The 9,669-nt window shown below is 37.1% G+C and overlaps 2 protein-coding genes across 3 annotated transcripts in view; one reads left to right on the forward strand and one right to left on the reverse strand.

The window, feature by feature from the left end:
- The window catches only part of LOC310904150 (uncharacterized protein), a 265,904-nt gene that overhangs the window by 62,762 nt on the left and 193,473 nt on the right, over window positions 1-9,669 (reverse strand). The gene's annotated exons all lie outside the window — the stretch shown is intronic.
- Window positions 1-9,669, forward strand: part of LOC310904145 (uncharacterized protein) — a 65,819-nt gene that overhangs the window by 39,740 nt on the left and 16,410 nt on the right. The window contains exon 3 of one of the 2 annotated variants that reach the window (XR_014588060.1): window positions 1,088-9,669. This exon is cut by the window's right edge and continues 1,504 nt beyond it. The exons of the other annotated variant lie outside the window; for it this stretch is intronic. The gene's annotated coding sequence lies outside the window, so the exon portion shown is untranslated. The remainder of the gene's footprint in view (window positions 1-1,087) is intronic. 2 annotated transcript variants of the gene reach the window in all.

The following is a 9,669-nucleotide window of genomic DNA, read 5'->3' on the forward strand; positions in this document are numbered from 1 at the left end:
AACTAACTCAACTTTTTAAAAGAAAATTCAAGCACCTAAGAGCCGATTGCTTCATTTATTTAAATGATTTTGTTGTTGTTTATTAAAAAGACACCATGCATGAATTTTACATAATAATTTTCAGCTATGTAAAATTATTTCAGTACCTGTTCTAATTATAATTCAGAGGATTATAAACACAATTCTTTGATACTCAAATAAGCCGTCATAGATGCTAATGCGTGGCCAAAAGAGATTCTTTCATCAATACTGCATTTCCCCCTCTTTCAGATACAAAAAAATGAGCAAGTTACAGAAAAGGTGTGCAACACTGGATGGCAAAAATAATGATCTCCTAAAAAATGCTAATAAAATCTCTTTAAATTATTTATTCTTTCAGTAAACCCAGTAATGGCAAATTTTGTTAGAGCTACTCCTTAGGTCATTACAAAAGAAAACATAAAATGTGCACAATCTGCAATAATTTGCTGTCAATAGTGAAAAAAGCTTACCAAAAAAAAAAGGACCTACCTTGCAAAGCAACTCTAAGGGGAAAACTTGTAGATAAGATGTAAAACAAACTGCGGAAGAGGGGAAGAGGCTTTATAATAGCAATAACTTCACTTCAGATGTATTAAAAATGCAAATATATTTTTATAAATCAATTTTTCACTTAAACTACCGAGGATTTTATATATATATATACATATATACATATATGTATGTATAAACAACCCTGAAACTTCCAAATATTGACAAAAAACAAAGATTGTTGATAAGCTTCTATACTAATACTGACCATGAGTGATTACTACACGCTACTTGTACTGCTACAGGAAGGGAGAATCTGCCTTAGTGTTGTGGGCAATGAATGCATGCCTTAAAGTATTAAGGTTTACATCTTTTTTTTTTTTTTTTGCCTTTCTAGTGTAATTTTAAATAGCATTTATGCTCCTAATTCATAAATATTATCAGAACTATAAACAATATAAAAAGGGCATAGCTACCAGAGACAGACAAAATTGTCTGCACTAAATTAAACACTCAGATTTCATGGTTCAAAAGTCTGCCCTCATCTCAAACTTCCATGTCTTCATTTTCTCCATAGGAAAGATTGTGGTTTGTGGCTTACCAGAAGGACTAAAGGGAAAAGGGGTGAAAAGTCACCAAAAATAAGATGGTCAGAGGGAATGAACTGAAACAACTGAAGGAACGTAATCTTAAAAGAAAGAGAGAAGACAAATATTATTCACAAATAAAGGCAATTTATGTCAAAACTAAGTTGCTCACCTGTGTCAATATATTTAGAGTTTTAAGCGGAGAGTGTTCCCTTACTATGCACTAACAGCTTCCTATTTTATTTAGAAAAAACTTAGAAATATTGAATCTCTTAAAAATACACAGCTTAAAGCTATGGGTAAAAGAAGTTAGTGAACTCACACTGGTTTTGTGAATGCTTCAAAATGAAACACAGTTTGAGATATTGCTGCCACACCTTTAACTCCAGGTAGTCTCCATGGGTCTTATAATAGGTTGTTTTCTTCTACAGTACTCAAAAAATAACACTGAATGTGTTGTATCTGGAATATGTCAGTAGTTTATAATGCTGCTGGCAAGAGCAGTCCCTGAAGAATGGAATATATGCTGAGTTGCACAGATGCTCTTTTAAAAGAAGACACAAATTATTTACAGTCTAGTATAGGATAAAGACAACTGATGGTTTGATTACTATGTTGATTATGACCGTTTCTGTGTAGCTTTACAATGCTGTTCTTCTGGGACCACATTTTCAGTCCCTGGTCACAGTTACATATATATGCCTTGAGAAGAGCCTCTAGGTAGGAATTTGGAGCTTTCTACCCTCCACGCCAATCCATGACAGCAACTGCTTTACATACACCCTCTCCCCACTTATAGGAGCAGTACAGCCTATTACGGTATTCGTGTCACCTCAACCAGTGTTAGGTACCCAGTTTCGTTTCCTTGGCTGGCCAGTCTCCTTGGATTACTTTCATAATTAATGGAGACAGAGAGTGTCATTCAGGGTTCAGTTCAGAAGAGAATCCTAATACAGGTGCCTTTCACTGCCCAAATGGTGAGATTCTCTCTCCATGGATTGCAGAGAAAACCCAAATAATCTAGTGAGACAACCAGATAAATTAAGTGTCCTATGAATATTTGTGTGCCCAGTTTCTTATGCATTATCACTTTCTCTTCCTCTACTTTTCTGATGGTGTGGCTTAGCAAGGCACATCATAGTCACAAAACTAGCTTAGGACTCCTGTCTCATTCCCATTTTTAAACTGGATTTTCACCTTCCTATCATTTGTGCTAGTACACTTGTTTCTGTGGTGATGCTGTAAAACAGGCTACTGAACTGGTCTAGATCAAAAATATATCACCCCGGTGCCATCTCCAAGGAAAGAAGTGATTGCAGACAGACCATCTAACCAGAAACCTCTCAGGTAGCTAATAATCAATGTCCAGAGAAGAATAAAAGTGGGCAGATTTCCTGCTGATACGCTTTGATACGCTTTCAGCCTCCAGTAATTTTTATCTCACAGTCCTTTTTAAACAGAAGTCCCATCTTTATATCTAATAACCCACAATATATTCTCCATGATTTATTTATTTATTTTTAAATCACTTGCGGAATTCACACGAACTTTCAGTAACTACGTCTGAGAAGGAATTCCATAGTTTAACTATATTCTGTGTTTAGGAATTGCCTCTTTTTATACTGAACAGTAACTAGTTTCGTTTGATATCCATAGATTCAGTTCAATGCAAAGAATCTATCCCTGCACTTTCTATGGAATGCATGTTTCATTGACGTCTACCAACCTGCCCCAGCCCTGGTCATGTCCTTTCCAGCTTGCCGGGTCCTAGTCATATCCCCTGAACCCACTCTATCATGACAACCATTCTTGCCATAAGTCTTGCAGGCTTTTCTGATTTTACTCAGTTCTTTCTGAGTTGAGGAGGCTGGTAATGCACAGAGTATTCAAGATGCAGGTGTACAATGGATATAAATAGTGTTGTAATGATAGCTTTTATTTTGTTCTCTATTCTTAAAAATTTGGTTTGACTGTTCTTGAGGTGACAGTTTCACAGAACTATCCATTTAATTGAAGATCTCATTTCTGAGAAGTGATGGTTAGTTCCCAGCCCATCATTTCATATGTAAAGATAGAGTTATTTTTCCTCTGTGCATTTGTCTGCACGGAATTTCATGTGTTTTTTTTTTTTTTTTCCCTATTATTGCCATCATTGTAAGATCTTTCTCAATACACCATAGCTGGTCCTTCTCTTAACTTTCCTGAGTAATAATACCATCAGCAAATTTTGTTCCCTTGCTATTTTTATTTTTTTCAGATCTCTTATATGTTTAATAGTACAGACCTCCATGGGGATTTCAGTGACAACCCACTTCGGATGTTAAAACTGACCATTTTTTCCTACACTTTGCTTTGTACTGTTAGCCAGTTATTTACTGATGTAAGGACCTTCCCTTTTATTCCAGCACACCTTATTTTCTCAAAGGCCTTTGGGGATCGACCCTAACACCTTTTGAAAATGCAAGCAGGTCTTGTCAGCTGGGTCTCCAGTGTTCTGCTTTCAGATTCCTTCAGAGAATTTTAGTGTATGATTCTGTATCTTTAACTTATGACTTCTATTTCAAAATCCACGTTGTCTCCTCACAATACGTCATAGTTACTCAGATTGCACTAATTTTATTATTTGTTAGAATTTCTACTCATTTCCCCAGCACAGGTATCATATTTACTAGACAGCAGTTTTCTGGGTTTGCCTGAATTCCTCTTTAAAACCTGTTGCTGCGTGAGTCAGCTGGCAGGCCTCTGGCACAAAATAATTAGAACTGAGAAGTTGTACGTGGCAATCACCTGTTCCACTCCTGAGTTTCTTTAGAATTGCTGAATGAAAGTCTCTGTTCCTGCTGGGTTGCGATAGTTTGTTTTGTCCATTTGTTCTACAAACTATTTCTGGACATTTCAATTTAAAACAAATCCTAAAATGCATTCCATAAATTATGATTCTAAGATGGGATCTCTCTAGCCTCCTCCATGGTAAGGGCAGATGCCAAAAAACAAAACAAAGCAACAACAAAACCCACTTATCTTTCCTGTTACAGCTTTACCTGTGTTTGAATGCTCCCTTCACACCTTGAAAATTTTACAGATTTTCTGGCAGTAATCATGATCCTGATTTGTTTGAAAAAAAGGATACTATTACTTTTTATTCCTTATGTAAATTGTTTCTCAACTGCTCTTTGGGATTATTTTCCAAGTTATTTGTCACCTGGACTGACTCAGGACCCTAGTTTACCATGCAACCTTCCATACAAACATGGGAGGTGCAACTTCATGATAGGCTTAAATTTTCTCAAATTTGCGTTGCCACCTAACAAAAGGCCACCTTCCCTTCCCCAAGCTATGTGTTTCCTCCAGCTGCATTTTGCTGACACTAGTGCTCATATTAATGAGCAGATAAGGATAAAAACTAACTTTATTAAGCAAGTCATTAGTTTTCTCTAACCGCGCAGATCCACGGCACTTGTCCTGTCACAGGGAGGAGGGAAGGCACACACAGAGCTAATGGTATGACCGATGTTTTTAACAACAGTGAATATTTAGATTGACTTAATTTGGAATCTGTACTGGGGCTATGGGAGCAAATCCAGAGCATGGGCCAGAAAATAGTGGGTGGATATGGTGAGGTGGGGACTCCGAAGACTGCTGTTAAATCCAGCATTTCATTAAACTGCATGCAGAGCGTAATGCAGAATTCTGACACTCAGGGGCTACAGATAATCAATTACAACAATCAAACTTTTTCTAAAGAGGTATTTAGAAAAACTTGCAGGGTGTATATTCCTTGACCAGTGAAGTTACATCTTGATTTTCAGATTCAGGAGTTAATTTATTGGAAGAGTAGGAGGGAGGAAAATCAGGGACTGGGGAACTTTCAATACCATTACTAAAATACAGACAGCTTGGGGGGTACTTAATCCCCATCCTGCACTTCTGTCATCAGCTAAACATTGTTCCCCATTGTGCACACAAGGAGAAGTGCAAAGCTGACCCAGCAGATTGAGATGAAAAGATTAGAAGCAGAAATTAAAGTCTCCTGGAGAGATTGTTCAGCTATTATATACTGATAAATTTTTCATGGTTTTCCCCAGGTTTTTAAAAATCATATTAATCTGGAACTTGGAAGCTTTAAAAACATGCTTCTGATTGTCAGTATTTCCCTCTGATTGCCATCTAGCTGCACTGTGGAAGACAGACTCTTTCTTAGCTCAGCTGAAGAGGTAGATATAAGCAAAACGAAGATCGAAAAGAGATTCCAGTATTGAAACTATTTTCCTGGGCTACTTCTACAGTTTCTGATTTGTCCTTCATTTGGATATGAAGAGGAAGTATGAGCTCAGGATGCAAATGAATGTTATCATAAGAATATAAAGTAGCTGTACTGGGTCTGACCAAATGTCCATCTAACCAAGCGGTCTTTCTATCAGTAGCCAGAAGCAAATGCCTTGAGAAGAACAGAACAGGCGTGTAATAACACTTCCCCTGAGTACCCTGCCAACTTCTACCAATCTGAGTCTCGAAGACCACCTGAGCCAGATAAGGTTGATGTGTATTAACCTCTATGGATTTCTCTACGGGAACTTGTTCAAGCTTCACTTGAACCCATGTAAACTTTAAACTTTGACAGTATCCCGTGGCTTAATTTTGTTACATCTAAAGATCTTCTTCTGTTTCTTTTCCAGCTGTCATATCTATCATCTGCCTTTGATGATCTTAAGTTTTTGTCCTGGCAAAGACTGTGCACAAACCATGTGCAGAGCCCGTCTTTATGATGACTTTAGATACCTTTATCATCTCTCCCAACAGTCTCCTTTTCTAGGTATACAAAGAGTCTACCTTACTTAGTTTCCTTTTAATGGAAATCTCTCTATTCCTGTGATCATCATTGTTGCCCTTTTGTGAACCTTTTGAAAAGGCAGGGGGAAGGCAATATGCAAAATGTGGGTGCACCATAGATTTATACACTGGCATAAATATTCTGTGCTTATCTTCTATCCTTTTCCAATTTATTCCTAACATTCATTTTCTTTTTGAACACCACTGTCCACCAAACGGATTCTTTTATGGACCTGTCTTTTATAATCCCGAGATCTCATTCCTTGGTGGTAACCCAGCTGAAAGCCCACCTTTTTACTTTTTTATTTTTGCGAAGTTTTGATTATTCCAAGATGCACCACTTTAACTCTTATTTAAACTGAATTTCATTTGATATTTTAAGGACTAGCTGCTGAGTTTCATAAGATCCTCCAGCCAGTCATGGCTAAGTGTCTATGTCTTTATTGTCCTGAAAAACCTGGTATCATCAACAGATCGTGTTCCCTCACCAGTCACTCTCTTTCCACTTTGCTCAAGATTCACTGAAGGAAGTTTCTGCATCCCTATGCATAATTTCCTCTTTCAAACTGAGATCCCAAGATTTCTTTCTGCACAGTGATGCATCCTTCATTTTATCTTGACAACTCCTTACCAGAGAGACAATAGCCAGTTTTGAATCTCTATGTCTTTTAACAACACCCAAATATTTTTAGCTCTGATGAATGTAATGCACCAGACAATAAGGTTTTCAAATCACCTCTCTTAGAAGGATGCCAGTCAGAACTCCCCAGTTTTCCTGGCACTGCACACACAGTGCAGTATTTAGAAATTAATTCTCTTCTTGGTCCAACACCCGAGGTCAGTGACAAACACAGCTTTGAAAGAAAGGTACATTTGAATCCACTCCTCTTGTCAGATGAATAACAACAGTAAAGTGATGCATCTTTAACAAAAGCCCTTAATAAAGGTTTTAAAGCAGCGTGATCATGGGAATTAGCTTGGGAGAACACGCAAAGTGTGGATTCAACTTAATCTAATTAGGACTCTAACAGACAGAAGTTAACACAGAACCTGGCAGAACCAGTTGAAAAACAAAACATTCTTCCAAAGAAAAAAAAGGGAAAATTTGAAGTGCTTTGGAAAGTTTGGAACCTTTTTTTTTTTTTTAATCTAGCACAGTGTTTTCAGAAAATTTTAAAACAACTTCTTGAATATTTTTAGCCTATTATATAAATGTTTGAAAATGGCATTTTATTAATGAAAAATACTAAGCATCTCTGAGATTATTTTTCAAGTAAGAAAAAAGCAGAGAAAAAAAAAAGGAAAAGAAAACATAAAAAGTGCTGTTTTGCTGAAGTATCTATGTCTGTATTTGAGGTTTCTGCCAGAATAGCTACGCTGATCAAGAGTGAAATCTCTCCACAGTCCTCATCAACATATTAATGTTTGGAGATACACAGAACCTCACAGAAGCCATGGGTTTCTTTTCATTTTCTCTAGTCAGTGCCAACATAACATAAACCAACACCACTTTTTAGCCATCTCTTCAGTTCGGCAACTGGCATAAGAAAAAGTCTAATGAATAGGGGCTGGATGACAGCAAGGAACATTACACTGAGTAAACTGAAGAATTAAGCAATTTGGAAGAGGGAAAATCCATAGAACTGAACTGAAAAAGATAATTACAAGTATAGAAAGAAACAGAAGTAACAATCAGCTATGCAACTAAGTGGGCAAATGAACAATTTCAGAATTATTCTAGGAAGGGGTGAAATGGAAGTGAGGTAGAGGCCACCTCTTGAATTCATCATAGCAAACTAACGAATCACAGAAAAGAAGTCTTCAGGGGACTTTAGGTGTTTGTGTGGTTTAATGTTTCTCAGCCTGCAATCAGTGGATCAGCTGATAGTCCACACAACACATAAGACATCAGAAGATGGGTTACAAAAACTTGCAAATCATCTATACCCTCTTGACACTGATATTTTTTGTGCTACTCATCTCCTCACAGCTGTTACTTATTAAAAGTAAACTATTGTATATTGCATGTATTAGGTACCTCTTCATATTTAGCCTCATTTCTCAATGACACTACCTCGTCCTGTTGACTAGCAGACCTTTTCCTTGTTACCACCACATTACTTTGAATGTTCACACAATGCAGTTTCATGCATCCTACTGACCACATCTCATTTTTGTTTCTCAAGTATGTGAATCTCTGAAGGATCCTTTAGACATGACATTAATAATCTGATTTCTTTAAAATTATTCTTCAAGTCTTTGGTTAAGGTTCATGTGTTAACAAAAGATGTGGCATAGTTTCTGCTTATGCCTTTGGTATCTGTCCTTTGAGACTACTATCACCATGTCTTTACTAGTAATTTTTTCCTTCTTCTTTGCACAAAATCAATCATTTTATATGAAACACCAATTGCATTAGCTTTGTATAAAGTCCTATGAAATACATTGACTTTTTCATTTTTCTTAATGTTTACCACATCCCACTAAAAGCCAATGTTTGCTCATTCTGTAGCACACTGTAAGACCCATAACTGAAGGTTCGCAATAGCATAAAGGAATTGGGTACATTATTCCCACTGAATTTCAGCTAAGTGATAATTGAACTGAAAGTCAATGGGAACTGGGAGCTTAAACCCCTGTTATGCCTTTAAAGAACTCTTACAGGGTGTTCTTTTCAGCTGTTTTTCCCACCCTGGGGATGAGTAGAAGGGTTGAAGAGGACCTGTCACACAAAGGGAACATTTTCAGGAGCAGGAAAGCTGGTAGATCACAGTTTAGGTGATGCGCTTGACCTCTCATCCACATTACAAAACATCTATGATCTTTGCTGGCACATTTAGCCCAACTCATTTCCCAGACCATGAGACCCAGCAGTCAGTTGCCAGGTACATTTAACAGCAGAGTAAGGATAACATCAGTGTACACAGAGAGTACAGCTGACAAACTGGAGACTGGAGCGCCTCATTCTCTGAGAAGATGAGCTTCTACGCCTTCACTGAAGGTTCTCAGTATGTCAGCACTGAGATCTGCTCCTGGGTACACACAGGGAAAGACTGACATAAGCTAATTTGATCCACAGCTACACCCTCCTGTCTTTTGTGATTTTTTTTCCCCCCCCGGGAAACCTGATATATCCCAAACCAACACCAAAGACATAACAGTGTCACTCAGCCCTTCTATGCTTCAGTGTTCTCATATGAAAAATAGCACTTTCAAACAGCACTTCAGAACTATGAACTAATTTTAATTATACATAAATATTTTGTAGGCATAGCAGTGGTTAAAAAAAAATGGAGGGAAAGAGGAAAACACTTATATAGAAGTAAAACTATTGTGTGGTAGAAAAGTGATGAAAGCTACAAATAGATATTTATCGCCTTGAAAATAACTTTACAAATTAAATGATCAACGTGATTCACTGTCAAAGCTCTTAGCCCAACTATGTTTGTGTAGTACTTAGCTTGAAGGCCATAATATCATGCCCGAAGAGTAACAAGATGTGGTAGTCCCTATTCAAGGTCAAATTGTCTTGCTCATTGAAGACAAACAGAACTAAAACAAAGGGAAAAAATCCAACTGAAGTGTATTTAGAGTATTGTTCACTGCCATTACTTGTTATCTTTTGAACTGCATGTGACAAAAAATTTCATTTGCTCTTGTGCATTTATACCAATTCTTTAGCCCAAGACAAGATTAGTTATAATTTTCTTTTCCCCATACTTGAATGTATATTACCATTTTT

Source organism: Anser anser, assembly GCF_964211835.1.
Source record: "Anser anser genome assembly, chromosome: 9".
NCBI classification, from domain to species: domain Eukaryota; kingdom Metazoa; phylum Chordata; class Aves; order Anseriformes; family Anatidae; genus Anser; species Anser anser.